Source organism: Portunus trituberculatus, chromosome 49 (genome assembly GCF_017591435.1).
Source record: "Portunus trituberculatus isolate SZX2019 chromosome 49, ASM1759143v1, whole genome shotgun sequence".
Lineage (NCBI taxonomy): Eukaryota > Metazoa > Arthropoda > Malacostraca > Decapoda > Portunidae > Portunus > Portunus trituberculatus.
The window spans coordinates 20,891,683-20,902,483 of NC_059303.1; positions in this window are offsets into that span (position 1 = coordinate 20,891,683).

A 10,801-nucleotide genomic window follows, 5' to 3' on the forward strand; every position below is an offset into this window, starting at 1 on the left:
GAAGAACAGATTTGGCATGATTCTGGGCAGAAATATAAAGTGCGTGACATTCCTTTCCGTGAGTACCTTTTGTGGGCAACCTCTCTATCACGTATAGCACGAGAACAGGCTGTGTTAAAGCAAGGTTTAGAAGGTTTAGGTTGAAAAAAAGAATGAGGAATGTACGACTCCATGTCAAGCACTATGATCTCTGTTATGCTTTCAGCACACAGAGATGGGTCTCTGACACGGAAACAGTAATCATTCCAGGGAAAATCATCATAACACCTCCTCAGGTCCAACCAACTGGCAGAGGTAAAACGCCAGAAGCACCTCCGCTTTGGGTGATCCTGAGAAGGAATTGGAGAAATAGGACAAGATACAGAAATGAGATTGTGATCGGAGGAGCCCAACAGAAAAGATAGGGTAACAGTGACTTAACTTGCTCTCGTGCACACGCTCTTGAATCTTCTGAATTTTCCACCATCTGGTTTCGACTTAACAGTCACTCTCTAACTAAATTCATCTGTGCTGTCTATCTCTTCCCTAACTCCTCTGATTATAGTAAATTCTTCGACTATTTAACTTCCAAAGTGGAGCACATTTTGTCCCTCTACCCTTTGGCAGAGATTTTTATTCTTGGAGATTTCGATGTTCACCACCAGCTTTGGCTTTCATCTCCCTTGACCATCCTGGTGAACTAACCTTCAACTTTGCTATCCTCTATGATCTAGACTTCTAGAGCAACTGGTGCAACACCCTACTCGTGTTCCTGACCGTCTTAGAGACACGCCCAACTTCCTCATCTCTAATACTTCTGCTTATGCTGTTACCCTTTCATCTCCGTTGGGCTCCTCCGATCACAATCTCATTTCTGTATCTTGTCATATTTCTCCAATCCCTCCACAGAATCCCCCAAAGCGAAGATGCCTCTGGCGTTTTGCCTCTGCCAGCTAGGGGACTCTGAGGAGGTGTTATGCTGATTTTCCCTGGAATGATTACTGCTTCCGTGTCAGAGACCCATCTCTTTGTGCTGAACACATAACAGAGTTTGCATCTGGCATGGAGGCGTACATTCCTCATTCTTTTGCTCAACCTAAACTTTATAAACCTTGGTTTAACTCAGCCTGTTCTCATGCTATACATGATAGAGAAGCTGCCCAGAAAAGGTACTTGAGCCTTCCATCTCCTGAATCTCATGCACTTTATATCTCTGCCCGGAATCGTGCCAAGTCTGTTCTTCAACTTGCCAAATACTCCTTCATAAATGAAAAGAAATGTCAAAATCTTTCAAACTCAAACTCCCCTCGAGACTTCTGGACATATAGCCAAAATAATCTCCAATAATTTCACTTCTTCATCTTTCTCTCCTTTATTTCTTTCATCCTGATGGCACCACTGCCATCTCTTCTGTCTCTAAAGCTGAACTCTTTTTGCTCACAACTCCACCTTGGATGATTCTGGGCTTGTCCTCCTCTCCTCCTCCCTCTGACTATTTCATGTCTACAATCAAAATTCTTCGTAATGATGTTTTCCATGCCCTTGCTGGCCTAAACCCTCGGAAGGCTTATGGACCTGATGGGGTCCCTCCTATTGTTCTCAAAACTGTGCTTCCGTGCTTGCACCTTGCCTGGCCAAACTCTTCCAACTTTGTCTATCGACTTCTACCTTTCCTTCCTGCTGGAAGTTTGCCTACATTCAGCCTGTTCCTAAAAGGGTGACCGTTCTAATCCCTCAAACTACCGTCCTATAGCTTTAATCTCTTGCTTGTCTAAAGTTTTTGAATCTATCCTGAATAGGAAGATTCTCAAACATCTGTCACTTCACAATCTTCTATCTGATCGCCAGTATGGCTTCCGTCAAGGTCGCTCTACTGGTCATCTTCTGGTTTTCCTTACTGAGTCTTGGTCATCCTCTTTTAGAGATTTTGGTGAAACTTTTGCTGTAGCGTTAGACATATCAAAAGCTTTTGATAGAGTCTGGCACAATGTTTTGATTTTAGAACTGCCCTCCTACGTCTTCTATCCTTCACTCTGCAACTTTATCTCAAGTTTCCTTTCCAATCGTTTTATTGCTGTTGTGGTAGACAGCCACTGTTCTTCTAAACCTATTAATAGTGGAGTTCTTCAGGGTTTTGTCCTGTCACCCACTCTTTTTCTATTATTCATTAATGACTTTCTTAATCAAACTTCTTACCCTATCAACTCCTATCTACTCCTCCATACATCTTTCCACGTTCTTTAAGAGGCGACCAACCCTTCAGGAAGTCAACAGATCACGCAGGGACGCCACAGAACACCTGACTTCCGATCTTTCTAAGATTTTCGAAAATCTAGTTTTCAATGCCTCAAAAACTCAATTTCTCCATCTATCAACTCGACACCATCTTCCAGACAATTATCCCCTCTTCTTCAATGACACTTAACTGTCTCCCTCTTCCACAGTAAATATACTCGGTCTGTCCTTTATTCATAATCTTAACTGAAAACTTCACATCACATGTCTTGCTAAAACAGCATCTATGAAGTTAGGCGTCCTGAGGCGTCTCCGCCAGTTTTTCTCGCCCCTCCAACTGCTTACTCTATATAAGGATTTTATCCACCCCTTTATGGAGTACTCTTCGCATGTTTGGGGGGATTCCATTCACACAATTTTACTAGATAGGATGGAATCAAACTCCTCTGAGTAATTGTCTTCAGCCTATTTCTCACCTCCGAAATGTTGGATCTCTTTCTATCTTTTATCTCTTCTATCTATGCTAACTGTACTACTGATCTTACTAACTGCATGCCGTTCCTGCGGCCTCGCTGGACAAGGCTTTTTTCTTCCTCTTATCCCTATTCTGTCCAACTCTCTAACACAAGAGTTAACCAGTACTCTCAATCATTTATCCCTCTCACTGGTAAACGCTGGAACTCCCTCCTTGCATCTGTATTTCCGATTTCCTGCAACTTTTCTTATTTTAAGAGGGAGGTATCGAGGGATTTGCTCCCCAGTTTTGGCTGACGTTTTTCCCTTTGTAGGGAGCCAACACTCAAGTGGGCCTTTTTTTTAATCTTTTCTTTTTTTTTGTTCTTGGCTTTCCCTTCATAAAAAAGTATGAGCAGAAGGATTAGAGGCAAGGATAAGATCAAGAATGTTGGACGTATCTCCAAGACGGCCAGAAACACAAGTAAGGTGTTGCACCAGTTGCTCTATGTCATGAACTTTATATTTTTGCCCAGAATCATGCCAAGTCTGTTTTTCAATATGCTAAACACTCCTTCACAAAGAGTCCAACTCCCCTCGAGACTTCTGGCATCTGGCCAAAAACATCTCCAACGATTTTATTACTTCATCTTTTCCTCCTTTATTTTATCCTAATGACACCACTGCCATTTCTTCTGTCTTTAAAGTTGAATTCTTCTCTCAAACCTATGCTAACAACTCCACTTTAATGATTCTGGGCTTGTCTTTTCTTCTCCTCTTTCTTCTGACTATTTCATACTTTCAATTAAAGTTTTTCGTAATGACGTTTATCATACCTTCAGCATACCTTGCCTGGCCAAACTCTTTTAATTATGTTTATCGATTTCTACCTTTTCTACTTGCTGGAAGTTTTCCTGTTCCTAAAGCGGGTGACCGTTCTTATCCCTCGAATAACCGTCTTATAGCTTTAATCTCTTGCCTTCTCTAAAGTTTTTTTTTTTCAATGCATCCTAAATAGGAGGATTCTTAAACAACTTTCACTTCACAATCTTCTATCTGATCACCAGTATGGCTTCCGTCAAGGTCACTCTACTGGTGATCTTGACTTCCCTTACTAAGTCTTTTAGAAGGAAGTCAACAGATCACGCAGTGACGCCACAGAAAACTTGACTTCTGATCTTTCTAAAATTTCTGATCGGGGGCAAAGGAAACTTAGTAGTGTTTAGTTCCTCAAAAACTCAATTCTTCCATCTATCAACTCAACACAACCTTCCAGACAACTATCCCCTCTTCAAAGACACTCAGATTTTCTCTTCTGCACTGATTATCTTCGGTCTGTCCTTTACTCATAATCTAAACTGGAAACTTCTCGACTACCATCTCATTTGTCTCTAAAGCTGAACTCTGTTCTCAGACCTTTGCTAGCAACTTCACCTTAGATGATTCTGGGCTTGTCCCTCTCTCTCCTCCTCCCTTTGACTATTTTATGCCTTCAATTAAAGTTTTTCGCAATGATGTTTTCCATGTCCTCGCTACAATAAACCCTCTGATGGGACCCCTCTTATTGTTCTCAAAACCTGTGCTTCCGTGCTTGCACCTTGCCTGGCCCAACTCTTTTAACTATGTCTATCGACTTCTACCTTTCTTTCTTGCTGGAAGTTTGCTTATATTCAGCCTGTTCCTAAAAAGGGTGACCGCTCTAATTCCTCAAACTTCCGTCCTATACCTTTTATCTCTTCCTTGTCTAAAGTTTTTGAATGTATCCTCAATAGGAAGATCCTTAAACACGTCACTTCACAATCTTCTATTTGATCGGCAGTATGGCTTCCGTCAAGGCCGCTCTACTGGCTTCTTTACTGAGTCTTGGTCATCTTCTTTTAGAGATTTCGGTAAAACTTTTGCTGAAGCGTTAAACATATCAAAACCTTCTGATAGAATCGGGTACGCAACATCTATCCACGTTTTTTCGGAGACGACCAACCCCCTCAGGAAATCAACAGATCACGCAGATACGCCACAAAACGCCTGACTTCTGATCTTTCTAAGATTTCTTATTGAGGTAGAGAAAACTTAGTAAATTTCAATGCCTCAAAAATTAAATTCCTCCATCTATCAACTCGACACAACCTTCCAGACAACCATCCCCTCTTCTTCAATGACACTCAACTGTCTTCATCTTTTACATTGAATATCCTCGGTCTGTCCTTTACTCATAATCTTGACTGGAAACTTCACATCAAAAACAGCGTCTATGAAGTTAGGCGTTCTGAGGCGTCTCCGCCAGTTTTTCTCGCTCTTCCAACTACTAACTCTGTACAAGGGGCCTATCCGACCCTGTATGGAATACTTTTCACATATTTATTACATAGGGTGAAATCAAAACCTTTTCGTCTCATCAATTCCCCTCCTCTGACTGACTGTCTTCAGTCTCTTTCTCACCGCCGAAATGTTGCATCTCTTTATATATTTTATCGCTATTTTCATGCTAACTGCTCTACTGATCTTGCTAACTGCATGCCTCCGTTCCTCCTGCGGCCTCGCTGCACAAAACATTTTTCTTCCTCTCTCCCCTATTCTGTCCAACCCTGTAATACTAGAGTTAATCTATCATTCATGCCTTTCTCTGGTAAACTCTGGAGCTCCCTGCCTCTTTCTGTGCTCCCGTCTTCCTACTACTTGCCTTCTTTTAAGAGTGAGATTTCAAGACATTTGTTTCTTAATTTTCTTCTAAATCTTTATAACTGTTTAAGGGAACAAGCACTTTTTAATATTTTGTTGCCCTTTGCTGGTTTCCCTCCTGCATAAAAAAAGAAAAAATCTCACTAAAACAGATTCTATGAAGTTGGGCGTTCTGAGGCTTCTCCGCCAGTTTTTCTGGCCCCTCCAACTGCTAACTCTGTACCTTATCTGTGCCTTGTCCTTCCTTGTATGGAGCACTCTTCGTATGTTTTTTTTTGGAGGGGAAGGTTCCACTAACACAGTTTTAATAGATAGGGTGAAATCAAAAGCCTTTCGTCTCATGAACTCCCTTGCTCTGACTGACTACTGTCTTCAACCTCCTTTTCACCTCCGGAATGTTGCATTTCTTGCTATATTTCATCGCTATTTTTATGCTACCTTCTCTTCTGATCTTCCTAACTGTATGCCTCCCCTCCTGCTGTGGACTCGCTGCACAAGGCTTTCTTCTTCCTCTCACCCCTATTCTGTCCAAATCCGTAATGCAAGAGTTAACCGATACTCTCAATCATTCATACCTTTCTCTGGTAAATTCTGGAACTCCCTGCCTGCTTCTGTATTTTCGTCTTCCTACAGCTTGACTTCTTTTAAGAGGGAGGTTTCAAGACATTTTTCCCAGACATTTGGCAAGCTCTTATTATTCTTTAAAGGAACTGGCAATTAAGTGGGCTTCTTCTTTATTTTTTGTTGCCATTGGCTGGCTTTATTTCTTGCAGAAATAGAAACAAAAAGCGAAATATCCAAGGAACACTCATTATGTTTTATGAACGGGGTTACAAAAATATTATAATGTCGAGAAACAAAAACATAGCCAGAGTAGATTGTGTAGCATTTTGGGAGTAAAAAAAAAAAATACTTCCCAGAGAAATAGAGAAAACGGATCCGTTGTTATGTAAAGAAAGAAGATTTTTAATTTTAGCCACTTAGGTACATTAAAATTAAAAATACGCATTGCTGGGCTAGATCTTATTGGGTATTGTTACTGGGTGCATATTTTTGAGTCTTGAAATTAATACCAAAACGATCCTAGGAGTTCGAAGAGAAAATCATTGAAATGTATATAATAAAATGACGAAACAGTTATTTCTTCGAAAACAAATCACAGTTAGACTGAACTGTACCGTTCACGACACACTCCACTGTAATGCCGTATGGTAGTAATTGTTCCTATAGCAGTGACGCAGAAAAGAACCATCTAACGGGTCTTTATAAGCAATTTTGATGTATTTTGCGTCGCTAACAAAAGGATACGCAAAACATACAAGCGCACGATAACCTATGTAGTACGGGAAACAACTGACTAACCAACTAACTAACTAACACCACAACAAGAAGCTAATTGTGGAATTAGAGCTGGGTGCGTTACTGGATATCGGGTAGTCCGGTACCGCTCCTCCGGATCTCGAAATGCAGATAGTCCCTATCTGTACTTCCGCACCTAAACTTTTTTGCTTCAGTCAAGTACTGGACCTCCGCACCTCCGGCACCGTACACAAAACTATTAAGCGCGCCTAAAAAATATAGTCCGCACCTCAAAGAATCAAACAAAATGCAAAGCAATAATACATTAGAGCTCCAAATATATATATATATATATATATATATATATATATATATATATATATATATATATATATATATATATATATATATATATATATATATATATATATATATATATATATATATATATATATATATATATATATATATATATATATATATATATATATATATATATATATATATATATATATATATATATATATATATATATATATATATATATATATATATATATATATATATATATATATATATATATATATATATATATATATATATATATATATATATATATATATATATATATATATATATATATATATATATATATATATATATATATATATATATATATATATATATATATATATATATATATATATATATATATATATATATATATATATATATATATATATATATATATATATATATATATATATATATATATATATATATATATATATATATATATATATCCTGGTAGCACAGACCGATAAAAACTGCTAAAAGTAATGCTACGGAGTGCGGACTGTTTGTTGTCTTTATTTGTTTTTTTCATTCTTGAAAATCTTAGGTGCGGAAGTCAGGACTTAAAATTTCGCCTTTCCGTACCTGTCTCTAGTGCGAATGTACGGAGTTAAAATTTCGCCTTTCCGTCCCTGTTACTTCCACACTTTTGAAAATGTTTCCGCACTTCGGGCCTTCGCACCTCGTTTGGTGGTCCGCAGGTACGGAGGAGCGGAGGTGCGGACCGAGATACGGAAGTGCCCTTCCGTGAAGGAAGGATGAGTGCGAAGGCGAGGAACATCATGACGACACATATTCTCGCTACTACTGCCTCTACATTTCAGCTACTTTCATCTTAGATTTCCTCTTATTGGTTTTCTTTTTATCAAAATATAACGCCAAATCAGGATAAACAAAAGCAGAAGTTTCAAGGAAAAAAATTCTTTGCCATCAGTCGTGACGGTAACATGAAACGAGGCGTTGTCTGAACTGAAGAGGCGTAATCATTGACAGACGTGCATCCATATCGAAGCTACTGTAGCCACTGAGAGAAAGACATCCAATAGTGATGTAGAGATGCAATGTTTATCACTAAGAGTTAAAATCCATGTATAAAATATTTTTTTTCCTGTTTTACTTTAATTTCTGTGAGGTTGCAACATCACTCTCTTCTCTAATATGTTCCAGGTAATTAACATTGTGAAGTACATGAAGTGCCTTAACAGGCAGAGAATTTGCATGCCATAGTATTTAGGCTCGGAACGGCTACCCGTAGGCGTTGACCCAAGCGATAAATAACTGTCCAACCCACTGCTATACGTCACCGTCTTTCTGTCTAATGACTCGACTGGACAGAAAAAATGATTTGTGAACGCTCTTGGTGATAGATGAGATGAGTGCCGGGAATTGTGAGCGGCGGTCGTCAATAAGAATCTGAGGTTCCGCACTGCCGCCTCGCCTGACCCGGAGCTGTTTGGCAGAGTTGCATGTCGGTGGTGGAGAAAACCTTGCCATCTGAACCAAGTGGCTTTGTCCCGCTGCGTGCGTTTATCTGGAAAAATTTTCTTGGCTATTTTCGACTCCTTGGTGGGTTAGGGTGGGGAGGGAGTGTAGGCAGCGGCGGGGAAAGGCAGATGGGGTATAGGGAGGTTGTTAATGTATTGTGTTTCCAACCCGAGGGTTCAGTGCTGGAAAGTGTTGTCCTCCGGTGTTTATCGAGACCATGTTGTGACAATATTCTGTGTCTGCGTCTTGTTCTATGAGTTTCAAGGAGGCCACCGAGGCTTTCACGGCTAAGATAGGTAAGCTGGATGACCTTCAGATTTGCACCCTTATTAAAGGTCTGAAATGTGTGTGTGTGTGTGTGTGTGTGTGTGTGTGTGTGTGTGTGTGTGTGCCCAGACCTAAGCATATTAAAGCACAATGGTATGATTACTAAAATAAACTAATTCTTATCTTTTCTTTCCTCTTGTGTATAACTCATAAAACACATTGGCGAGGTTTGAGCCTAATGGACCGTGCAGTTTCGTCTTTCTTCTTACACTTATTTCTCCTTGCATTGTGCCCAAGAAGATTTAATTTGAGGTAGATCTCTTAAGTCATTGGCAAGCAGGCTCACTGCGCTTCACATGCAAGCCCACCACTACCAGCACAAAGGCTGCCAGCGTTCCTAAACGTAATTCAATATAAACGTGTTGAATTAAAACGCTTCCTCATTAGGTACTTTAATTAACACATCATGAACATGTGTGACTACGTGGAAAAACTCGGCTGTTTACACTGGAGCAGAACCAGCAATAGCAGCAGCAGCAACAACAAAAACAACAACAATGCAATCAAGTATAACAAAATCAACAATAAAATCAACAATAACAATAACAACAACAACAAAATCAACATCTGCTACTATGAATTATTCTAGTACTGCTACTACTACTATTACTACTACTATTGCTACTGTTTCTTCTACTACTACTTTTACTACTACTGCTGCTGCTGCTGCTGCTACTACTGCTGCTACTGCTGCTGCTGTTACTACTACTGACACGGTTACTACTACTGCTATTATTGCTACTTCTTCTAACGATGGAAACATTATTATGACACACATCATCACCACTACTACGGTAAGCTTCACTATCATTGGTACCGTCACTGTTGGCAGAACCATTGCCACAGCTAAAACAACAACAACAACAACAACAACACCAACAGCACTAACAATTGTGTATAGAATCACTGACACATCATGGTGTCGAAAGAAAGAAAATAATGTAAAAATTCCTTTGAAGAATGACTCGGATGAATAGGGAAGTACAGGTTAAATGGTATTTATGTGCGTGAATCTGCCTTACTGTAGCTGACCCAGGGACGGCCGAGGATAAAATGTACTATAGGAATTCTCAGCGATATCCTGTAACAACATTTGTACGGTCCCTTCAATAAGTCATGGGGTACGCTACAGTTGCTCATGCCTTAAATGCTTGTTTTTGTCTCGCTACCTTTCGAGCTGGTAGTGAGTGACATCCCTCGCCTCTGGAGATAAGGCTTCCATAGTTTATCGCTTCCGGGTTTGACCATGTACTGTACACATTTATCGTCTCTCCCGGGGAACGCCACTATCTATTTATGACTGCTATTGTTGTCTAAGAGAGAGAGAGAGAGAGAGAGAGAGAGAGAGAGAGAGAGAGAGAGAGAGAGAGAGAGAGAGAGTTGTTGTTGTTTGATAAATTCATTACGCCCAAGGCAGGCGTCAGACTATACATACAGGCAAAAACAGACGTTTACAAAAGAGAGAGAGAGAGAGAGAGAGAGAGAGAGAGAGAGAGAGAGAGAGAGAGAGAGAGCGTAGTGGCTTCACTGACTATTTTCTTCCTTCATTGTTCACAGGAGCTGCTGTCTTCTGCACAGACTTGATGCTCAGGAGGGTAACTCTCACTCAGTTCCTCCTCCAGCGGCGTCTAACAACTCGCAGCTCGTGGCAGTCGTGCGCACTACCAAATGGACGTTATAAAGCGCCCAGTGTCAATGTCCTCAGTACTTTTACTATTCATATTTACCCTTTGTCGTACAGGGATGAGTGATCGGTGAATGCAATAAATGGTAGGCTTATCCGCACTGAGGTGAAGGTGAAGGTCATACTCAGACTCACCACCGCGTCGGCAACCCCTCATCTCGCCCCGCCAAGAGGCGACGACTGACCTCCATAAGGCACCTCCGCTACCGTACTCACAAAATACATGTTTGTCTTTTTGGTTTTAAAGCAACGAAGAACACAGAGGCCTCTTTCAAGGGCAAGGTAGTGGAGGGCTGAGGAGGCGGC